Below are 10516 nucleotides of genomic sequence, written 5' to 3' on the forward strand. Positions count from 1 at the left end.
GCACAATCCCATGTGTAAAACGACGAGGTTTTCTTTGCTAGCCCCAAGCAACTCTCTTAAACTCTGTTGTTAGTCCAGAATCATCCACTCTCTTGCCTGCTATACCTTACTCCCAGTAGAGTCACTTGCAGAGCTTTAAATGCCATTCATAAAACACAGAAGAGGAGAGTTCATTTTCAGGCAATCACATGACTCCAGGATAGCAGGTTTATGTCAAGTGGATGGTAAAATGAAACCATAGATGAAGTTGTGAGCACTTCCAGCACCGAATCTGGCCTTTCTGCTCCTAGAGATGCGCTATTGATCAGGCTGCGCTAAGGAGGCAAGGAGAGTGACCATGTATTCCACGTGCCCTAGCCAGCTCCAGCACAAGGCGTTCAGGTATGCTGTAGCACTGCCTAGCTAACCTCTGTATCAGCCTGATCAAAAGCCAAGATGAATTTGTTACCAAAAATACATCTGTTTTTCATCTGGCCTTTTGAAACTCTGAAGTACTGAAGTTGTGGTGGCTGCCACGGGTGCTTCTGTAACTCACGTTCCCCTCCTTGACCCTTTTCTTTTGCTCCCTCAGATCATTCCTTGTCCTCCTTCTCCATGAGAGAGACAGAAAGTGTTGGCAGGACCCTCGAGCCATGTTAATGGGCATCAAATAGAAATAATTTTACCTGTGTTCCTTAAATAGGCATATTTAGCACCTTGGTTTCACCATGAATGCTTTCATTTTTTATAGTTATTATAGAAAAAACATTTCCCATTGTAAACATAAATACCATATATATGAAAATAAAACCTGTTCAGCAAACAAAGGTTCATTTATGCATTTCTTTAGTCCCATTTTTTATTAGCAGCACTAGAGGTATTTTTAAAGTGTTTATTTAATCCAGCTATTCAGTAGTCTCCAGAGCCCAGGCTTCTGCTTTAGTGCTGAATCAATGCTTGGTCAAGCCTTAAACTTTATGGGTTTTGGCACAGTATTGAAACAGAAGCTTTGATGCTTGAGACTGCTGCCTGCACAGAGCAAATATAAATTTTGATCTGTGCAGCGAGTGTTCACCATGTGAAATGTCGGTGGCCAGTCTCTGACAGCCCCCTCACCCCACAGCTGTGGGGCTGGGTGGAGCGCCTGGGCCACGGTCAGTGGGTGAGTAAAGGTGATGGATGGTGCTGCCCACGTCCCCCATGTCGAAATAGCATTGTTGTTGGATGGCAGCTTGGGATGAAATTGCTGTTTCTAAATTCCTACCGGGCAGTTATTCTTGGTTTTGCAGAGGCTGAGTGCTGACGAAGTCACCCTGCTCTCCAGGTCAAGGTCAGGTCTGAGGAGTTTGTGCTGTGACTTGTGAGCCAAAGCTGGAGCTCCTCGTGTTCTTGTTCAGGTCTGCTTCAAGTCCCCAGTGAAGGCTTTGTCTTCTACTGTCAGGGCTAAATCTTACGTTTTTCCTTTAACGTGTACCCGGAACTCCTCTGGATACTGTATGTAGGTAAGCCTGATGCAGGAGAAAGCTAAGGCATTACCTTTTCAGAGCTCTGACATATTTTCCACTTGGTGATCTCAGTGTGTTCTTCAAAGCAGCACGCAGCAGACAAAGCTTAATTACAAAGGTTGTATTTCAGCTGCTCACCTCTGGCTGCCCGGCGTTGTTCTCTGGGAGGCAGTCTGTGCATGCCAGCTGTCCTGCCCTGCCCTGCGCCAGCGCCACCGTACCTGCTGCTGTACTGCCCCTGGAGACAAGCTGGAGCAGGCTGGGAACGCCTGCCCTCCACTCCAAGCAGGGACAGTGCCATCCTCCCCGCAGCTTGGTGTCTCCAACAGAAATTGCAGTAGGTGAAGGGGCTCAGAGCTGTGCAGCAGCCCACAGTGGGGCATCCCCACTGTCTGACGAGCATTAGAGCCACCATGGGCACAGCTGCATCACGGCTGTGCCGCCCGCCCTGGCTCTGGCTGCAGGCAAGTGCAAGGTCCTCGCTGCTTCCCTTCTGCTGCAAATTCCTCCTCATGCTTTTAGCTTGTATCTTCATCCCTTCCACTGGAGATGAGATTGCAACCTGGGCGGTATGTTCTGCAGTGCCAATGCATGTTAACAGCATATGATAGAGCAATATTGTTTCAGTACTTAACTCTGTGACCCAAAGATTTCTGTTAGTTTCTTCCCTTATGTGTTTTCATGTGGATATGCAAAGTGTGCGGTGTGATTTGGTGCTGGAGAGCTTTCGCTGACATGCAAACACATTTTATCTCCTCCCTGTGAGGGTTTTATCTCTGATATCTCTTGTCATTTTTTCGTACAGTTTGGAGCAGGCAAAGTAGCCTAGTGCTCATGGTTCAGGGCTTGCTTTTTTACCTCCTCCTGGCGCTTCATGCCGTGGCTTCCCACCGTGGCAGAGCCCAGGCTGGAGGAAGCTGACATTGCTCCTTGGGCAACACAAACACACCAAGGGGTCACAGTAATGCAAGCCTGCGGCACTGCACAAAGCTTGTTGGCACAGGGTGAGTGTCTGTGTCACATTGTGCTTTGGCCAGTCATTTCCAGATGGGTCCGAAAAGGCTGTCCAGTGGGAGGGTGGGGACTGAATGCTGCTGTGGAGAGCAAACTGTCTTTTGTGGTGGTGGTTGATAGACAATCACCAAGCCAACTACTGAGAACTTTATTAGCATGCATGACAGAGGCTGTGAAATCTCAGAATTGACCACACAGGGAACAGACCCTGTGCGACTGCACTGGCGTGGAGAGCCTGCTTCCTCAGCAAATCCCATGGAGCGGGTCTGAGCATGGGAGGAGGGCGTGACCAGGATGGGGAATTGCCGGAGGAGCCTACCCTAATGCTGCAAATTAAATCGTGGTCTTCTCCTGATACGTTTCCAAGGCTGTGTTTAAGAGAGAGAAAAGAAAAAGTAAAATATGAGTTCTGGGAGCACTGTTAGGCTCCAGATAGTGCATGATGGAAAACAGAATAGTTTTCCAACCTCAATTAGCAACACCAAGAGCTGATGGCTTCTCTGTAATCCCTTAACAAGGATGCAGGGGAAAAGAGGGGCTCCTTTGCCCCTCTTGCATAGTGTAGTATTTCTAGGAGAGCCTGTTGCCTTTTCTAAGCCCCACAGCCTCCCTACAGAACGACGCAGGCAGATTCAGTGCTCTCCTCCCTTGGCTCCTGGCTGCACTGCTGTTGGGAGCCCCTTGGGGCATCTACTCACCCGCACAGGTGAGCCCTCTTCTCAGCATGCACCCCTGGCACAACTCTCCCACCAGTAAATAACGATAGCTGCACACACTCCCTGTTACTTGTTCATGACACCGCCTTCTGCTCTTCCTCAGAGCTGGAAAAAGTCCGGCAGCACGGCAGGAGGAGGGCAGGTTGTAGTGCCCAGCACTTCCCAAGCGATGTAATTCAAGCTAAAAGGAAAAATAGGATAGCTGACTTGGTGACAACTTGCATCCAACCTGCTTTCGGTGGAGATAACCCCTCATTTTCTCATGCATTGTGCTGTCTAAATTAGGAAACTTTAATAATGTATGCAATTTATCATAAGGTTTATGTGATAATGTTGGAAACTGACATAAAATGGAGAATTTATAATGCTGGATTAGTCTTATGAAACAGTGGTGTACCTTCATAAAGAGTCCAAAGAGCAATTATTATGTCTGTTTGACTGGCACTGTAAAGTCGTTAGTTCAATCATCATTGACCAATTACTGCTTTATTATATTTTCTTTTTATTTTTATGGTCAGAGAATGGCATTTTTCCCACAATCAGTCCTTGAGCACAAAGACAATAACAATTAAAAGAAATATTTAAAATCTGGGTTTTATCTGCACGGAGGGACCCATCCGTCACTATAAAGATCACTTTTGCATGCAGCAGTATTTCAACCCAACAGCCCCCAAATATCCAGTTTTCCAGAGTCAGAAGTTTTAATTTTAAGCAGTCTTCAAAAAATAAATAGTTTGCGTTTCACAAACTTGCTCAAAATATTAAAGTTCCTCGTGACCTTACACTTGTTTAAACACCGTGTGTTTACAGAGATGTGTGCGTGATAAGGCTGCATATGACACTGATTAGAGTCCAGATAAGAATGATTATTGAGGCCATTAGGGACAGACTTGGGCAGTGTCCAACATTATCAGCCAAAAGAAATAGAGAAATGTAATACTGTGTGAAAATGCTTATTTATCCTGACAGAGTACTGACCCGCAAATACGGTTTCGGTGTGTAATTAAGCCAGGGGTATTACTTACAGTAGCTCAGCAATCCTACCTGTCCTGAGCCTCGGGTGCCTGCTCTGCAGCCCAGGAGCCTGTGGTTCGAGGCGAGGCGACACGGCAACAGGCTGGGGGTGACCTTGACTTGATCATGGCTGCATCGGCACGTACTGCCAGAGGACGCGTTTTTGGATGGTGTTCAGAGCTGGCCGTGCCACGTGAAAACAAGCCTGTGACACCTCAGGCAGTGTGCATCCCCTTCACGGTGCCCGTGCTGTGTCACCACCCGGCCACCCCGAGGATGCCTGGCCCAGGCCACGGGGCTCCTGGCAGCGTCAGGGTCAGGCCCTGAGGGCGTGCTGCCCTCCTTCATGTGGTGCGGTGCTGCCACAAGCAGCAGCACATGGCACTGCTGTCCCTGGGGCGAGGGATGCTGAGCACCTGTGCCAACAGATGGGACTCACGTATTAGTGGTATTACTGAACCTGTTTCACCCTCTTGTGAAACATATTCATGTTTTGTGCTTGGGCTTTGCCTTCGAGTCAGGAGAAGGTTTTTAAAATATGTGGAAAGCCCCATCAGGTGAGTGGGGGCACACAAAGAGGGAACAAGCCATAGAAATGGAAAAGGACTACTGGCAAATAGTACATTGTGCACAGGAAGATCCTTCTTTTTGCTTATTTTGGACTAATTTTGGAAGTTGTTCTTTTCCCGCTGTCTGGTGTGCATATGAAAATGTAATTTAGATGGGAATGGGAATTTCATTCCCAAGTAGATGAAACATTTGCAAATCCCTGGTCACTACAGTTAAGTGTAATGAAATGGTGAGAAATTAAGATTGAGACCTCTGGCCAGGCTGTTTTTTCCTCCTGTTAAAGGTGCACCAGATGGACTTACAAACAAATGCATCAAGCAACTTCCTCAGTCCTCACAGCCCAGTTTTGAAATCCCTCAATTTACCTAGATGTGGCAGCAGTGAGGTGGACCCCAAAAGTCTACAGAGCTTGCAGAAAGCTGGCAGCATGTGTCCCCGTCTGCGTTCGAAGACTCTGCATGCGTAACCTCTGCCCGGTCTCTGGCCGAAGGGGCAGCAGCAGTGAGGACATCAGGGGCCAAAGAGGAAGGGGCTGAAATGCTCGTGGTGGCTCTCTGCAGCCCTGCACGCGAGTGCTGGCACTGCTGACAGTGGGTGAGGCATTTCTGTAGTTCTGCTGCATCCAGCCTGGGCAGGCCGACGAGCTGCAGCCATCTCCCTCCACTCCTTCCTCAGTGACTTTATCCACGAGGGTGGTTTTACTAAATCAGACCCTCCTTTCCCTCCCCCACACTTTATTTTCTTAAGAGACTTAATCAAAGGTAATTTGAGTTCCCATTTCTCTATCAATGGTTGTATTTAAAAGGGGCTTATCTGATTTCCATCACCAATTATGGGCTCCCATTTCTTGTTTATATCCATCTCAAATCTGACAAGGTCCCTGTTTGATTTTGATAGGAAGTCAGGGCTTCGTACAAAGCTAAGGAGACTCTGAAGCACATTTGTTCGGGTAAAATAATATCTCGGGAATTACTTCACTTGTACTGCATGAGGAGGGGGTGGAAGAGGGTGGTCCCTGCCACTTCTGTTGAAAAATAAATTCTGAAGCCAAGATAGTAAATATTTCCCTGAGCCAACATGGTGGGAGGGAAATTACAGTGCCCAGGAATATTGCTATTAAGGAGGCTGGAGGTCAGAGGTTAATGTAACAGGAGTTGGTCTAGCCAGAAAGGTCAGGAAAGGTTGGTCTTGTAAGTACAGAGCCGTTTGATGACTTTTAACTATTCTGGGCAAGAAAAACACCTCTTCCCTTGTCTGTGGGAGATAGCAGGAAAAAGCTGAGGCCTCTTAGGGAGCTGGCTGCTAAAAATTGGTGGGGCAAATTCATGCGTGGTGAGGTGTCCCTGTGCCATTAATGGTGTTCCAGCTTTGATGCAGTGACTTTGAACCTGTTCCAGCATTTTGCTGCTCTTGAGCTTTAAGATCCATTTATTTGGAGGATATGAATCTATGGGATGCCACTGTAGCTCTGCCAGCACTTTGGTGGTGTGTAGTGAAGCATGTCATGCCATTGCCAAAGCCAATTCACCTCGCACATGCCAGGAAGAGGCTGAAACCAAGAGACGGTCCCAGCGGTGGCAAAGAGGTAGCAGGAGGTTGTGTGTTTGGGAGGCAGTTGGGGAGCTTTGTCTTTGTTAAAAAAGAAGATGATGGATTTATATATATTACTATTATTACCTGTGGATTTATTTCCTGTAACAAAGTCTGTAAAACCGTAAGAGTAGGCCGGCACATTTTTTTTACCGCAGGGTAGTTGGCGAGGCTCATGCAAACCTCTTCCACCCTCGGTTTACCTCTCCAGCCCACCATGATGCCAGCCAGGTTATCTCAGGCTGCTTTTTGCCTTCTCTATAGCTGCAGGCGTGGCAGCTCAGAGGTGTCCCCAGGCAGAACATCCCTGCAGGAGACCACGTGCTGGGATTAGCTGGTGATGGGCACAATTATGCTGCATTTCAAAATGTTGCTTGTGTTGAACCAACCCAGAAACCACACGGCTGGTCTGTCAGGCTATAGCTAGGTACTCTGTGGCTCTTTGCTGTCTCTTTGGGCTGGCTGAGTATTTCTTGCTCCAAAACCTTAAAAGTTCCCACAGTTTGTTTTCTGACTGAAGCAATTCCCTTAATTGCACAAGGAATCCTGACCTGAGTAAAAGCTAGTGAGAAAGGAGGATCATCCCAGCAAGGCCTGCAGACGTAGGCTGCCGTAGGCACTGAAGTGTTTTGTAGGCAAGTTCCTCTGGAAATGGATGATATGTATGTTATGACACTCCTGTTATTTCTCTTCTGGGGGTAACATCATGCCTCTTTCTCAGAGGACAGCAGCTTGGAGGTATGTCTAATTGATTTGACTGGTATAAAATGTGGAAGAGCTGCCCTGGAAGGCCTGCCTGCCCAATCCTTGATGTGAGTGCTCATAGACCTCACAAAATCCAGTATTAATCACAATAACTGGTTGCAGGCACTTAATTCCTGTTGGCACCTGTGTTTCATTACAGAAGAAGCAGCCCCTCTACTGGAGCTTTTCAGTGCTCTGTGCACTGCTTATTGCTCCTCCACAGTGACACATACTTCCCCGGTGCAGCAGCCACATCACACACAGCGCGGGGTTAGTGCTATTCCACATTTTCTTCTTGCTTCCTGCAAGTTGCATCTTGGTCCACTTCCACTCTGCCTCCTATTGAAAAAGTCGGCACACTAGATTTACTGTGCACAGCATACACATTATTAGTCTCCTCCTCCTCCTGCAGCAGCACATCTGCTTTGGCTCTACCCTAAAGGCTCCATGCAACACGCGCTGGGGTAAAGGAATAGACATTGGCAGGGCAGCATGTCAGTGCCAGGGCAATTCAACCTGACACAGAAAGCTTGACTGCAGCTTGCTGTTTGAGGTCTTCACCAAATACACTCCTGAGAAGGGGGATATGAGCAGAATATGCAGAAGGGGGCCCTGCAGGAGGAGCTGGGAGGCTTTGACATCCACGCTTCTGAGTAATTACATTGGTTTGGACCGTAATGCAGAAAAGATTTTTTAGTGCATGCATTAGAAAACAACTCATTTTTTTTATGATATGAGATTAAATGACTTCTTCCCAGATAAAAGTTAAGACCAGAAAAATCCTAATGCTTGATTGCTCTTGAGGTAATATTTCAAGGCTTGAATCATTCTGTTTTAAAATACCTCAAGTTTACAATGATAAATCTATGAAACACTAAAAATCCTACTCAATCAACTCTGGTTCTTGAAATGGCATCTGCCTTAGAGCTATAAAAATAACAGATGATTTTTTGATAGCTTATCAGTTAACAGACTGCTTAGTTAGGATAGCACATTTTTATGCTAATCTTAGGGCTGTGATGAGCGAGAGAGAGAAAGAAAACCTATAGTATTATTTTGTATCTACTTTAAGTTCAGCTTAGCTTTTGGAAGAGATCTGTCCTCTTCTAGGAATTGCCAGCCGCATGGGGGTTTCAACACTCATCTGAATGGAGGTGGAATTGATTTAAACATGTTAAAGCGGTAATATATATGGCTGTTTAGTGGTGTCTCTTCTGCACCACAGTGCAGACACACAAGGCACACAAAACAAACGCTGAGAGCTTCCCGGCATGGCTGCTGAAACCCCATCCTCAGCCCAGCAGAACAGGCAGCATTGCTGCTTTGCCAGGCGTCGGGTGCTGAGGTTTGGGATAATATCCTCCAGGTTTCAGTCTCTGAGAGCTGGGTAGGCAGACGGCTGATGGAGTGACTTGCCAAGCCCTGGGCACTGCTCCCTGCCCTCCATCCTGCTCCTTGTGCATCTTTATGAAAAACCTGGGGAGGGTTCAGGCAGGGATTTGTAGTTCAGAGATGGGGTACATCACAGGGGCACTCAGACCTCAGTTGACCCTTAGTACCTGTGTGGTTTTGGCCAAGTTGTCCCACCAGGTCCAAAGATGAATTTTGTTATCCATGCGCAAGAAGGTGATCCTTCTGCTCTAGATTTGATCCAAAGGCAAAATTCTAGAGGATACCTGGAGATAATAAATCACACCTGAAGATGTGCTAGAATGCTAATTAGTATGTTTAGACAACACAATTCGTTTTTTTTTTTTTTTTTTTTTCTCTTTTGGGGGTCAAAGTCAAAGAAACACATGTGGCCCCCCAGGTTTGGGTGCATGCAAGAAAGAAGGATGGGGACTGACTCTTGACTTCCCTGCAGTTCAGAGGCTTCCTCAGGCTCTGAATTCCCTGCCCACGAGTGGCTCCTGTTTTTACTGCAGTCGTGTCACTTTGTTTCCCCGTGAAGGAGAAGGAATGGTGTCTGCCTTGGTCTGCTGCACATCTTTGTGTCAAAGAGATCAGCCAAGGTGTGTTTGTAGAGGAGCAAGCCCACCCCTCCTCCCTTGAGCACCTGAGTAGGCTGGGAGCTGTGTGCACAGTGCCTGTAACGCAGAAAAGAACTGAATTCATGGGGCTGCCTCTGTTAACCTCACCTATATGTTTGCAGGAAAGTTTTGTTGAAGGCTGCCTCACACAAAGAGCATCCTTATCAATGGCAGAAAACTGTTAACAAGGTTCACTGGGGCCAAAATCAGCAAACAATGCTGTGCTCTCACAGAACCACAAAATCTGGGTTGGAGCTTAAAAAGAAAATATGATTCCTGTGATTCTTCTATTTTTTGTACTGTTAGGATAGGCCAAAATGCCCAAGAAAACCATCCTGTCAGTTGCCTGCATCTTCACTCAGTCATATTTATCAGATAAAAGTACTACTAAGGATAGTGGAGACTCAAGACTATTTTTTTCCCTATAGAACCTGAAGTTCTGGTGAATTTTGAGCTCATGCTTGGATGAAAAGGGAAAAGGTTTCTTCTGGTAGTCCAGCTGCTGTGCTGACTGACTTGCTAGTGGATTTCCACCCCGGCTAATCCCGTTTCTCTGTTCTTCTGCATGTTGCTTGCAATGGCTGCAGCACTACAGTGGCACATGGGCTCATCTGTGTGCTCTCATCCTCTCCACTTCCAGCACAAGGTGCTCTCTTGTATACAGAAAATTTACTTAGCCCTCTTTACCAACAAGAGCACCTCGAGAAGGGTGAAATTTTAAAAGATCCTGCTTTTAAAAGAGCCTGGTCTTTAAGAGCATTTGTTGAATGGAGCATGAAAAAGAGTAATAAAAAATCTTTGTTTGAAACTACGAACTCTGAAAATGCTCAAGTGTATGGAAACTGAAGGCAGAGAAAAGAGTTTCTTCATTTTTATTTCTGGAAAGAAGGAAGTCACTCAGGTTTCAAAATACCAATAATACAACAAGTCTGACTGGCAAGGGCAAATTCTCTCGTTCACATGAATTCACTACATGAACGTACAGAACTTCCCCTGGATTTGATGAAGCCTAACACAGAAGGTTTCTAATAGTGAGTAACAAGGCTTTGAATGGTGGGAGTGAAGGCTCTTGGAGAGATGAGATTAAGATAAAGTTGAAAGTAGCGGTACCTGCTGGAGAGAGCTGAACTAAATATTGTTATCCAGTGCTTGTGGTGGCTTTGTCACATGTGGCTTGTTGGTTACTTGAGTCAGGTCAGGTCAAATATATGCTAGTCTTATTTGCCCTCACAAGGCTTCCTGGCATGGTTAGACCTAGACTTTTTATGATTGCTATATGTCATTCTGGTTTATCATTTCCTCCTTTCTCATGTTTTCTTTGGTTTAATTTTCCCTCTCGGACTGAGAGATCTTG

General features: G+C 46.4%; 1 long non-coding RNA gene across 1 annotated transcript; it reads right to left on the reverse strand.

Moving 5' to 3' along the window:
* Window positions 1–2684: 2684 nt before the first annotated feature.
* Window positions 2685–4353, reverse strand: LOC309879338. Its single transcript, XR_014317719.1, has 3 exons — window positions 4259–4353; window positions 3285–3395; window positions 2685–2866 (listed from the first exon to the last, which is right to left on the reverse strand). It is a non-coding gene; the product is annotated as an uncharacterized lncRNA (long non-coding RNA).
* Window positions 4354–10516: the final 6163 nt, after the last annotated feature.

The sequence above is a fragment of the Aythya marila genome (assembly GCF_965140915.1).
Source record: "Aythya marila genome assembly, chromosome: 6".
NCBI classification, from domain to species: Eukaryota; Metazoa; Chordata; class Aves; order Anseriformes; family Anatidae; genus Aythya; species Aythya marila.